Source organism: Mustela lutreola, chromosome 12 (assembly GCF_030435805.1).
Source record: "Mustela lutreola isolate mMusLut2 chromosome 12, mMusLut2.pri, whole genome shotgun sequence".
NCBI lineage: Eukaryota > Metazoa > Chordata > Mammalia > Carnivora > Mustelidae > Mustela > Mustela lutreola.
Window position 1 is genome coordinate 83,676,737 of NC_081301.1, and position 12,505 is coordinate 83,689,241.

A 12,505-nucleotide genomic window follows, 5' to 3' on the forward strand; every position below is an offset into this window, starting at 1 on the left:
CAACTGCTCCTCTCCCAAGGGCCTTGGAAGTTGGAACCTCAAAAACTTATGAGGCAATGACATAATTTTAGATCTAGTGAACACGTGTTACATATTTTATGAGTAGAGAAAAGCCAAGGGGGCTTCTCACAGGACCCCTTTACTGATCCCCTTCTGACTTTTCTGTTAAAGGTTGAAAGTTCCTGGAACCCAGAGACCCCACTTACAGCCTTGGTTCAAGTCAAGCAACAAGCAGGACCCACCCGCCATTCTGGGGGTGTTGCGGTTCCTGGTTAGGAAGGGGGAGTTGAGGCTTGGCTAATGTTTGACAGATGTGAGCTGCATCTCACCCTGAAAGAGTAACAGTGAAGAGATAGCCAGAGAATTCTTCATTTAATTGGAAAGTTTATCTCTCCCAAGGAAAAACACATAGGAGGCCTTTCTACAGAAGCAAGTCCAACCTTACAAACTCCTTATGACCATTTAAGAAATTACTGTCCTAGTAAAGATGGTGGAGATAGGCTAACTTCTTTGGAGGTGATAACCTAGTGATAAACCAATGATGGGTCTCTGTTCGTTGAATTCAGTCCTCTACTCAATGCTACACATGTCTTCCCCTCCCGTTGTCCTAAAAGAAATCGACAAGTTTCTTCAGTCTGATCCAAAGAACTACTTGATATTGTTTGGAAATTGATCATGCTCAGAAAATATAGTTTCAGATTTCAGCAGAATCACCCCACCCCCTGTAAATATGTCTGAACATTGTTGACCTGGGCTTCAGCCAGAATAGTGAGGTACCAGTTACTCATGCATGGTTTAACCAAGTTGTCTTACTGAAACTCTGAGGTTTGCTGCCTGATGTATTTGCTTTGAAGCCCTGGAAATACAGACTTGACTGATGAGAAATGGAGGAAAGTCCACCCCTCTGCATTGTCCCATAGCTTTACTGAATTAATGCAGTTGGGAGAGGTAAACCTTACGTACATAATTCTTTCCGTTACACCAGACCACAAAAATGAAAATGAAGAGTAGGTAGGGTTTGTCTTTTGATGTAGAGGTAGTCCATTAGTTTTGTTAACTAAAGGGGAAAGGACATATACAGAGCAGTGCAATTATCTAACATCAGCACACCCTTCCCATCTTAGACTCCGCTCTTCTCTTTGTCTTCCAGTTGTTGCCAAGGAATTGGATATATAACTTTTAGGATGGAGCCATGGTTCTTAGCTCGGGAGTGACTCCTCAGAGCTGGAAGCCCAAAACAGTGCATCCCCAATTGGGGCAAAGGATATAAACATGCAGCTCATTCACTGCACAAGGTAACTGCCCCAGAGAAGTGGGCAGACATCCAGCCCAAGTTCATCTCATCAAGTCATGCACTCTGGTGTTTGCTGCTTCTGCCTCTGCAGGAGATGCCTTTTACTAATTCACACAGAGATATTAGAATGGACTGGTTGCATTCTTGGCCATCAGGAAGAAACCTTGGTTTCCAAAGCAAAAAAAAGGCTGGGACTTCTGTCTTGTAGGAGTGGGTGATTTCAAGTTGAGACTGTCTCACTCAATGGAGGCAGCATATTTATGCAGCCTTTTATGTATTCGGGTTCCCCATTCCACTTCTTAATTACTGTCCTTGCTATAATCTCTTCTACTTTTGGCATAGTGTGACCTTTGCCACAACCAACTGAGCAGTAATTATCAGTCCAGACACTAGCAAGAAAGTGAGCAGAGGATCTAGGACAGACCTGCTAGGAAGAAGTAGGTCTTGCCTACCTTGCCAATGCTTGTCATTTGTGTTTATGGGGTTGGATGGTAGCTACACATCTTTCAAAAGTGTGCCCTGAATAGAACAGTAATGAGGGATGGGTTTCCCAGAGGCTTCTAAACCCAAAGAAAGTGTATTCTAGAGAAATGTAGGATCATAGATTCTTCATTCATTCATTCATTCTGTGGATATTCTTTGAACATCTAGGTGCTAGGTATTAGGTGAAATTTAGAGATATACAAAATGAAAAGAACCTGCTCTTGGGTTCTCAAAAATTTTTGAGGAGAATTATTTGTAAAGAGATAGTTATAATTCAAATGCTAGCCAGGAGACTTTTTGACTTCCTTAGACAGACTAGATTGGAACAGAAGAGCAAGGCATACACTGGACTCTGCTAGACCTAGAGGCAAAGGCTGTTACTTTGCCTCGGCATCCATGCCTGTAGGAACCAACACAGTGATTGGTTTTCCTAATTCCTGAAATCTGTCCACCTTAATCTCCATGGTGTCTTAGATCCACTGCTAGGCTAGGAGTTCAAGCTAAATGCACCTTGCTCTGCTAAATCAAATGCTATTTAGATGGTTCTGGGATTTATTCCATATCCATGCCCAAAGCATCCTTTCTAATTACAGAGGATACATGGCTAGGTCAAGCGAGTTGTTTTTCAGATAGTACTGTGAAAATTTAGAATTCTCTAGATCTCTCATTTGCCTCCTCATTGGTTTCCATAAGCCAGTAGGTGGCACTGATACCTTGGCTTTGTACTTGATCTGCTCAGCTGGAATGGCCTTGACTGGCATTCAAAAAGGGCCACCTTAGATACAATCGTCATTTGAAATCACCCTGTCTCTGAGACCTCAAATAACCTCTCCAGAACACCCTTCTAATGACCCACTATGACTCTAGCTTACCTGCTTGATCACTGTTCCATTCATCTGTCCAGTAGCCCCTTGCATTTCTTACTGGGGCTAGGCCAAAACTTCCCAAGACCCAAGTTCTACTCACTCTTTCTCAGAAGGTGACCTCACTACCTCATTTGCTGATAAGATACTGAGATTCTCTAGGATCCTTTTTCTCGATGCCAAAATCCCTCTCTATCTTTTCTGTGATTGTTCACTTGTATTTTTTTTTGTAATTTTATTTTTTTTCAGTGTTCCAAGATTTATTGTTTATGCACCACACCCAGTGCTCCATGTAATACATGCCCTCCTTAATACCCACCACCAGGCTCACCCAGCCCTCCACCCTTCTCCCCTCCAAAACCCTCAGTTTGTTTCTCAGAGTCCACAGTCTTTCATGGTTCATCTCCCTCTCTGATTTCCCCCAACTCACTTCTCCTCTCCATCTCTCATGTTATTCCTTATTCCACAAGTAAGTGAAACCATATGATAATTGACTCTCTCTGCTTGACTTTTTTCACTCAGCATAATCTTTTCCATTCCTGTCATGTTGACATAAAGGTTGGGTATTCATCCTTTCTGATGGAGGTGTAATACTCCATTGTATATATGGACCATATCCTCTTTATCCGTTCGTCCATTGAAGGACATCTTGGCTCTTTCCATGGTTTGGTGACTGTGGCCACTGCTGCTATGAAATTGGGGTACAGGTGGCCCATCTTTTCACAACATCTGTATCTTTGGGGTAAATACCCAGTAGTGCAATTGCAGGGTCATTCGGTAGCTCTATTTTTAATTTCTTAAGGAATCTCCATACTGTTTTCCAAAGTGGCTGCACCAACTTGCATTCCCACCAGCAGTGTAAGAGGGTTCCCCTTTCTCCACATCCTCTCCAACACTTGTTGTTTCCTGTCTTGTTGATTTTGGCCATTCTGACTGGTGGTATCTCAATGTGGTTTTGATTTGAATCTTCCTGATGGATAATGATGATGAACATTTTTTCCTATGTTTGCTAGCCAGTTTGTATGTCTTCTTTGGAGAAGTGTCTGTTCATGTCTTCTGCCCATTTTTTGACATGATCATCTGTTCTGTGTGTGTTGAGTTTGAGGAGTCCTTTATAGATCTTGTATATCAGCCTTTTGTCTGTTCACTTGTGTTTTCTCTCTGTGGAAGGTATGTTGCTCCTCGCCATTGTCAGCTGTCCATATAGTGTTCTGAACCTTTCTTGAGGATGCTTCTCCCCCAGTCTGTCTTCAATCATTTCTTCACATCTCCCATCATCCTCTGATCTACAAAAATTCTCCCTAACCTAAGAACTGCCCAAGCACTTTTCTTCTCAGATAACGGATTCTGAAGACATGTTTTCCCCTTCTACCATTTGGACACAAAATGAAAAAAACCCTCATAACCTTGAGGCTTACGTGAGTCAGCATAAGACAGTTAAGCTGTGTATTTCTCTCAAGCCTGCATGCCTCTTAACTTTAGAGCAAGTCCTGGCTTTGGAACAGATGAGAACAGAGGGACTTGTCCTGATTTCCATAATTATGTAGATGTCCAATTACTTACATAAACAACTGTCCCCAGCCCCAGCCCTTCCAGGCCCAAGTTTTCCACTGCACATTTGAAACCAAAAAAAGGCAGATTCCAAGGACATAGTGAAGTTGCTTTCTCTCTCTCTCTCTCTCTTTTTTTTTTTTTTGGGTTGCTGGAGCAGCAAATTCTTGTCATCTGTCTTCATTGCACAATGAAACTAAATGTTTATGACAGGCGTGATATACGAAATTCTTGGAAAAAATCACTTTTAGCACAGCCTTCAAGGGCCAATATTTTGTTCTCCACTTCATCCTACAAGCTCTTCCTTCTGGTGTCTTCATCTATTATTCAGTCCAAATTATCTTTCTACTGTGATAAAAAAAAAAATCATTCCTTTCTCATCCCATCCTATAATAGTTCAAAGGACATGGAGGAAGTGATGTCTCATGGGGAAAGAGGTGATGTCCCAAAAACTGAAGACACAGTTTAAGAATTAATATTTGTCCATTGAAAAATTTACGAATAAGTGGCTTGCTGTGCTTGTTTCTCCTCCTGATAACATTGAACAACATGTTTGTGTTTGCAAATCTAAGTCCCAACATGATCACGACTCATTTTAAGGCAGACATGACCAGGAGAACTTCCATTTCTCCTGCAGAAATGCTAGGCTTTCTTTTGCACTTTGTAATATCTTTTTTGGATTAGGGCCACATATGTTATAATATTTGGGCAAATACACACACACACACACACACACACACACAAATGAATAAACACAGAAGTAGATAATGATATTAGTGGAGAACAATTTTTTAGCAAGGGTGATTAATAAGAGAAAATAGGAAGAGCATCTGATGAGAAATCAGCCATGTGTGGTTTTGATCTGGTGATTTCGGTGAGCCGTCTTGGATACTGAATTACCTGTAGGCTTCTGTGTATGTGTTTTCTCACTCAGATGCCCGGAATCACAGTGTGTGACTTTCATGACTCTACAGCCACAGGCGCTAATCAAGTAACGCTATTTATTTGCAAGGATGCCAATACCCAGTTTCCAACTTAAGATACTGCTGTGTGAAGACAGTTCTCATGAAAAGAAATCCATGCATTTATTACTTTTCACCAGCTATAATAAATACTCAGTAGTAATTTCAAGTTCTATACTAATGAAATAATTCAGTTTTTAAAGCCTTGTTGAGTGTGACATTTTACAGCAAGTCTCAAAATATGAGGCCATAAAGTGAGACTGCAGAAGCTTTACTTATAAGTCTACACAATTATTCAGCCTTAAAAAGGAAGGAAATTTGGACATGTGCAGCAACGTGGATGAATCTTGAAAATATTACGCTAAGTGACATAAACCTGTCCCAAAAGAACAAATGTTGTATGATTCCGTTTATATAAGTTGCATAGAGTAATCCGATTCAGAGGGACAGAAAGTAGAATGGGGGTTGGTAGGGGCTAAGGGGAGGGGGAGAATGGAGTTGTTGCTTAATGGGTACATGGTTTCAGTTGGGGAAGATGGAAAAGTTCTGGAGACAGAGGAATGGTGGTGTTGGTTTCATTATGATGTCAGTGCAATTAATGACACAGAACTACACACTAGTAAGGGTTAAAACAGTAAATTTTATCTCTTATGTATATTTCCCCTCCTCCCCAACACACACACATAAGTCTGCACACTGAGTTTGTTCCTTACGAGGTCAATACTTAATTTTAACCAAAAACCTCAGGATGGTCTGCCCTTTGGGGACGAGTCCAAAGAGCACCAACCACTTGGGGGAGCCAGTTTGTTGAACCGAATCTTGGGAGATGTCTTGTGATAATGACGATCAATGGATACATGGGTAAATCCATCAAAATGGAGACACGTCGTTGATGGAACACTGTTGTTTCTTTCTTGTTTTGTTTTTGTTTTTGTTTTTGTTTTGTTTTCCCTTGGGGAAACAAATGCAGAATAAACATTAAGCAGCTAGAAGGAGAGATCTGTTTCCACAGCCCGGAGATGTCTGGGGGCCACCACTTTTCTATTTTGTCCTCTCAACTGTGACTTCTGCTTTCCCTCCCCCACAGGCTTTTCTGATGGACAGAAATTATCCTTCCTAGTCCCATTGCTTTTTTATTTTTCCTTTTATTCTTAGGTGCTGGTGTTCACCTGCCTGGTTTTGCAGATGTTCTAAATGCTACTCTGGCCCCTACCATGGGTTGACACTCTAACAAAAAGGAATGGATCCTAAATTGTGGATCCAACACACTTGCAAATGTTTGGTTTCCTTTAGTCTGAGGAGCAAGGAATTAAGAGCTGATCCTTTTCATGTCCACCATTGTTTGGGCCCTGACCACAGTCGGGCTGCTAAAAAAAATGCAACCCAAGTGAAGTCTTGGCCCGCACACCTGACTACAGTGGTGATACAGTGCTCACACAGGCTCCCATCCATCGACAACTACCCTATTACGAGTACCATTCTATGGGATGTTTAATCCAGACAACAGCCCTTTTTTCAATGAGAAACTGAGGCTTGAAGAGATGCCATATCTTGTGTAGATTAATGCAGTGAGGTAAGGGACAGAGTTGGGCTGTGACCCAGGTGGGTCTGAGCCTGAGGCCATGCCCTCTCTGCAGTGTTTTCCTGGTACAGATTCATTTCCCTTTTTGGTTTTCCAAGTAGGTTTTTCTATTTATAAAAAGAAAGAACTTGAGCACAAACCTCATCTAAACCACTTGGTGAGGTAAGGGTATCAAAAAGGAATTCACTGTGGGACCAAAAAAAAAAAAAAAAGAGGAATTCACTGTGAAAACAAATGAACTTAGAGCAGCCACAGTGCACAAAGCAGGTTTACTCAATGATTGAATATGCCCTCCGAATTTATTTCCTCTAATAAAATGGTCACTATTTATTAAGAGGCAATTCTATTTATTGGATTGAGATTTTACAAGCAGTTTTTTCTGTCCACTAGGTTTGAAGCTCCTATGAGGAAACCAAAAGATGGGTTTTTTTGGAGTGGGTAAAATAGTTTGTGGGAGCTCTGCACAGGGATTTTCTGTACTGCTTAACTGCTGTCCAAAAACAAAATAAACTGTCTCCTCAGAAATAGCTTATAACCAGAATTATAGCAACCTCTCTCAGGTCCTGCAATTGATATGAAAATCTAGTATAGATGGATTGGTTCCTGTAGATCTGTTCCTCCACTAAGAGAATTTTGCATTGCCTCTATGTTTATGGAAAGTCCATGAAAATCCTAGCTTAAGGATGACAAAATTAAAACACTGAACAGTTGGTTGCAAAACCAGACGAGAGGGACAAATGGCGTGAGTGTGATTATTAGCTGCAATTAAACGAAATAAAGCCCATCATCCAGTCTGTAGAATCATGAGTACTTCCCCGTGAGCATGGTATGGTAGACAGAGTCCATTTATACTCATCTGAGGTGTGTAAATGTCTTGCCAGTCTTTATTTGATGGGCTGTCTTCATTATTCCTGCAAATGAGCCTAGAATTTCTGTAGGTTCTCTAGTGCACTCAATCCCCCTACACCTTGGGTGTGATGTTATCCCCCAATGCTCCTGCCATTTGTGGCTGCTGCGGGACCACTCTCCTGGGGGAAACTGTACAGTATCTGATGCATTCACACAGTGAGAGGATTGGGGGGTTCAATACACAGTGACAGAAGTAGGTGACCATCCTTTGAAAGAAAAACTCGTTTACTTTCTGGAAAACATTGCTAATAACCTGAGGGAGGTCACCCTTGGGTGAGAGGCACTGAAGCACACTAACTGAGAAAGCAAATGACTTGGAAGATCAGGCCATAGGCAGAGCTCTTGTGTGCACCCCCGTGAGCACTGTGCTGTGGAGCCCGAAGCGCTGTCTCACATACTCCTCTAGAACTGATGAAGGGTGGCAGGTGACTATAGGACCCTTGGGCATTCCAGACATGCTTGAACTAAACAAGGGTCCCAGCATGCAGATCAGATCGCTTAAAGCCCAAAGGCCTTCCTGAGGAGCTTAAAACCTTCAAAATGTTCCCTGTGGTGGAGGGAATCCTGAAACACAGGCATAAGGATGGGACTTGTTACCACCCGCTTTCACTTCTATGATGACCAAAAGTGCCTTCCTAGCCCTCATTTATTACTTGCTCTTAAACCTTTCAAAGTAGCTGCTGTCCCTTCCCCTCTGCCAGGACCCCAGGGGAGGGAACATCCTCAAATTACCGTTCTGCTCTACCACTGTAGCTGCACGCTGCTGGAAGAGCTGGCTTCGTGTTTCTTCTCCCACACTCCCTTAGTCTTTCCTCACAGCCAGCCTTCAGGTCTAAAACATTGCAGCCTAAACGCTAATTAAGAGAAAAGAGAAGCTCCTGGAAAGACAGGGAATTTGCATTCTGAGACCTAGGGCTCCCTCTGCCCTTAGCTGGTAATTGACTGTAGTTGGTAATTGACATTCAGTGTTTTATTGGGTCATCATGAACAGGCAGTGGAAGCTGCCTTCTAGGAGCTCTGTTGGTTTGCCTAGTGACAGGTCTGAATGAGCAGGGCACCCAGAACCCCTCAGCCCCTTAGTGATTGAGCAAGCATTTGATTATTCGGGATGCCATATGTTTTATTGAGAGTAACCAAACTGTGCTTTTTTAAAAAGCCCAAGTGTGGACATAAAAAAAGGAAACAAAGTTTTCAGGTGCCCACTGGGTACCAGCATTGTAGGAAGCACTGGGCTGGGAAAATACACACATTTTGGAATCATCCGCACTCCGAGTTTGATTTGGGCTTCCTCCTCCAGCTGTCTGATGTTAATGAAGTCACAGAGTTCCCTGACATTCTTCTTCCTGTACCATGGATCCTGTCTTAGAGAATGTGGTGAGGATCAAGTGAGAAAATGGACCTGAGCACCTAGCACAGTGGGTTTCAGAGTATTAGTGATAATTATCAGGTATTCGATGGTCTCTCATGAGCCTCCAATAATAAGGGGGTGGGAGGTGCTGTCCACTCCCTTTGGACCAAATAAGGAACATAGGCATCAAAATGTTCTCTCTCGGAACATCGTTCAAACCCTGGTCTGCTTGGATCCCAAATTGTGCCTTACCTCACCCCCCTGCAGGGACTGGAAAACTCTACTGGCTGTCTTTGGTGATAGCAACGGGGGCAACCACTGTTATTGCCCCTGTGGATGGAGAGCCACGACCTCTCAACGCAGCTCAGCTGCAAGTTACCACCCACGCAAGCTCGTCTCGTCTTTATAAGCAGCCCTTCCGCACTAGCCTCCCTGCACCAGAGCCCGGAGAGGCAGCGTTTCCTGCCCTCTGGAGCCTCGGCAGCGCCCTTTCCAGGCTGCTGAGGTACGACTCTGTCAGAGACGTAGGTGAGCCTCTGTGAGCTGGGGACACAGGGGGGCTTCCTTCCTCCTGGCGGAGTTACGCTGAGTCAAGTGCAGGACATGGGGTTCTTGGCCCCGCTGTGGAGCTGGTACCATGCTTGGACTGACTACCTGCTTCTCCTTTAGGTGAGTGTCCCAGGATGGACCGTGCTTCCTCACTTGGGTGGGAGGGGGGCATTGGGACAAGCTGCAGTTTTCTCCCCTCAGTGAGAGGGGAGCACATAAGCAGGTGAAAATGAAAACGGGCAGTGTTGTTTGGTTGTGAGTGTGTGTGTTCTGTGAGCGGGGAGGGGGTGGGTGGAGGAGCCGTGAGGCAGGAGATCCCAAATCCCCAGGTGTAGGAGACCGAGTCCCAGGTGCTTCCTGCCTAGCGACCTCCTTCTACATGGTTTGCATCCCATTAGAACTTTAGGTTCTGTCCGGAGCATGGAATCTGGGACTGAAACCTCCCTGGGCCCTATCATTGAATGCTGCCTCTCCACCCCATAAAGATTCCTCTCACCACCACCTCCCTCCCACGTGCTTAGATGACTGTGGGTCCTGCTCTGCCTGCCTTGGGGAGAAACATGACACAGGTGAAGTGCATGTACCTGGAACCAGCTGTCCTAGATGTAAATCTTTAGGGCTTCCTCGTGCTAGTCCTGTAAGCTTGCAAAGCAATCTAATCTCCGTCCACTCAACTGGAAATAATCACAGCTGTGTCATAAAATTGTCCAAAGGTTTAAATTAGCTAATATGTAAAAAAAGTGCTTTGAAAGCTACCAGCCCCACAGTAAGTGCTCAGGAAAAGTTAGCTGTTGCAACTCCTCTGAGCACAACCAGGTCCCTTAGTATCAGCAGCACAAGAGAATTTAAAAACAAACAAACAAACAAAAAACCTTGAGAGACCACCAAGACTCAACTCCCTTCTTACTGTATGGGTGGTTTTGAAAAATTTATTTATCTTTTCTCCAGCTTTATAAAGCAAGTTCAGCTGCCCCAAACTTCATAGCTCCCTGTTCTTTACCTGCCTAAGAGCAGGTGATAATGTCCTGCCTTCTACTCTGATTGGCTTAGAACTGCATGATAAATATAAAAATATCTCGAAAAGATTTTCTTCCTCTCCCACGGTTCAGGGGTCACTTAGAAGAATGGACTCCAATTGGATCGACCATTTTGTTAACTTTTAACAACTCAACAGGTGTGGTCCTGTACGATTAGGACCAAAGTGCAGTCTGTTCTAGCCAAGAAAATGGCAACGCTCTGTCCTTTCATTCATTCTCCACCCCAAGTCCACAGTTCTAGAACTATTAGCTTGGTAAAAAAAAAAAAAAAAAAATTGTGGGTACCCCAAACCGATATTTGACAGAAAAGGCAGGTCAGCTATTCCTCTGCCCAGGATTATCCCTCCTTGCCTTTTGGTGACATTGCTTAGGAATAACATAAAATTGTGACTTTAACTGGTCTTTACTCTGCTTTTAACACAGTGGTCAGGAATCGGTTATGAATTAATTTGCACAACTTCAACATAAACCCGAGAGACGTCTCTTAGGCATTATTATTATTTTTAAAATATTTTACTTGTTTATTTGACAAGTAGGCAGAGAGGCAGGCAGAGAGAGAGAGAGAGAGAGAGAGAGAGAGAGAGAGAGAAAAGCAGGCTCCCTGCTGAGCAGAGAGCCCAATGTGGGGCTTGATCCCAAGACTCTGAGATCATGACCTGAGCCGAAGGCAGAGGCTTAACCCACTGAGCCACCCAGGCACCCCAAGCATTATTAATATGAGACGGTACTGACCCGACCAGAAAATTCCAGAATATTATGATTCAATGTGCTCTTTTCTTACCTTGTGCCTTAATGCCTTGCTATCTCCTCTAGGTGCCTAGTGTGCATTTCTGCACCCAGTCATGCCACAGAGAGCCTGGTTCTGCAGTGAATTAAGCCCTGCATCCCTCCACCATTTAGACCCGAGAACTTGCCTTCTCAACCTACTCAGGCAGAAGTCCTATAGAGAAGAGAGGAGGACCTCGCAAAAACCCTTGCATTCCGCCAGAGACCAACAGCTCGAGGAAGTCTATAGGAGCCTCCAGAACAATTCAGCTCCCCTGGGAAAAGAGCCAGATTGGCTGGAAGGCAGACACCTCAGTATTTAAGGTAAGTTCGAAATCTTGCCCCTTTGGCCTAACCTCCACTCTCTCTCGCCTGGCTCACCCTGAGCAGACTTTTGGCATCTCCCCAACGGACCATAGCACCTTCCTGCTCTGGTTACGTTGCTGTCTAGGGGTTGGGGGCTCTTCAACACTTGTAGGGAACAGGTAGTCAAGGCAGAGATCTGGGCCCCCTTTTTAGGGCCTTAGGGCCCAGCCCTTGGCTCAGGTCCGCAGCTGCCAGGCAGCAAGGCAGGGTTCAGTGTCCAGAGCTCAGAAGTCTGAGACTCCCTGGCAACCCAGCTCCCATGATCTGTGCAGGCAGAACTGGTGAGTCAGGCTCTCCTCCCCTTCCCAAACTCCCCGCAGGGGCTGTCTGACCTGCTTTGACTCCTTTTTGTTCCTGATACTCATCTTAACCTGATTTTACACGGTGTGATGTGCCTGGGGCCCCAAACCTTTCCCAGAGAGGGCTGATTCCTCCTCCTGTTGCAGAGATGGGCAGGGATGGGCTGCGGAAGAGCTGCCTGTGGGCTCAGGAGAGCTTGAATGGTCTTTTGCTTATGCAATCTTTCAGCGTGATGAGGTTGTAATTTTCTAAAGATGAATTTGTGAGAGGCCCACATTTTCTATGGGATGAAAACAAGCGCTTTCTACGGTAGCGTGAATGATGGAAAGATACAGTTGCCAAGAAGATCTCCTTGTGGTGCTGGGTGATTAGAAGCCCAGGCCTTGAGTCAGAGATAAGGGAATCTTCTTTGGGAAAGCTAGGTGGTTTCTTGGTGCTTCCACATTTTTAAAAAATAATTTATTTATTCATGAGAGACAGAAAAAGAGGCAGAAGG

General features: G+C 44.1%; 1 protein-coding gene and 1 long non-coding RNA gene across 3 annotated transcripts in view; one reads left to right on the plus strand and one right to left on the minus strand.

The window, feature by feature from the left end:
* The window catches only part of PCSK5 (proprotein convertase subtilisin/kexin type 5), a 452,950-nt gene that overhangs the window by 107,145 nt on the left and 333,300 nt on the right, over window positions 1-12,505 (minus strand). The gene's annotated exons all lie outside the window — the stretch shown is intronic.
* The window catches only part of LOC131813107 (uncharacterized), a 60,924-nt gene continuing 57,885 nt past the window's right edge, over window positions 9,467-12,505 (plus strand). Inside the window, exons 1-2 of the long non-coding RNA XR_009346604.1 lie at window positions 9,467-9,661; window positions 11,392-11,667. This is a non-coding gene — a long non-coding RNA (uncharacterized LOC131813107). The remainder of the gene's footprint in view (window positions 9,662-11,391; window positions 11,668-12,505) is intronic.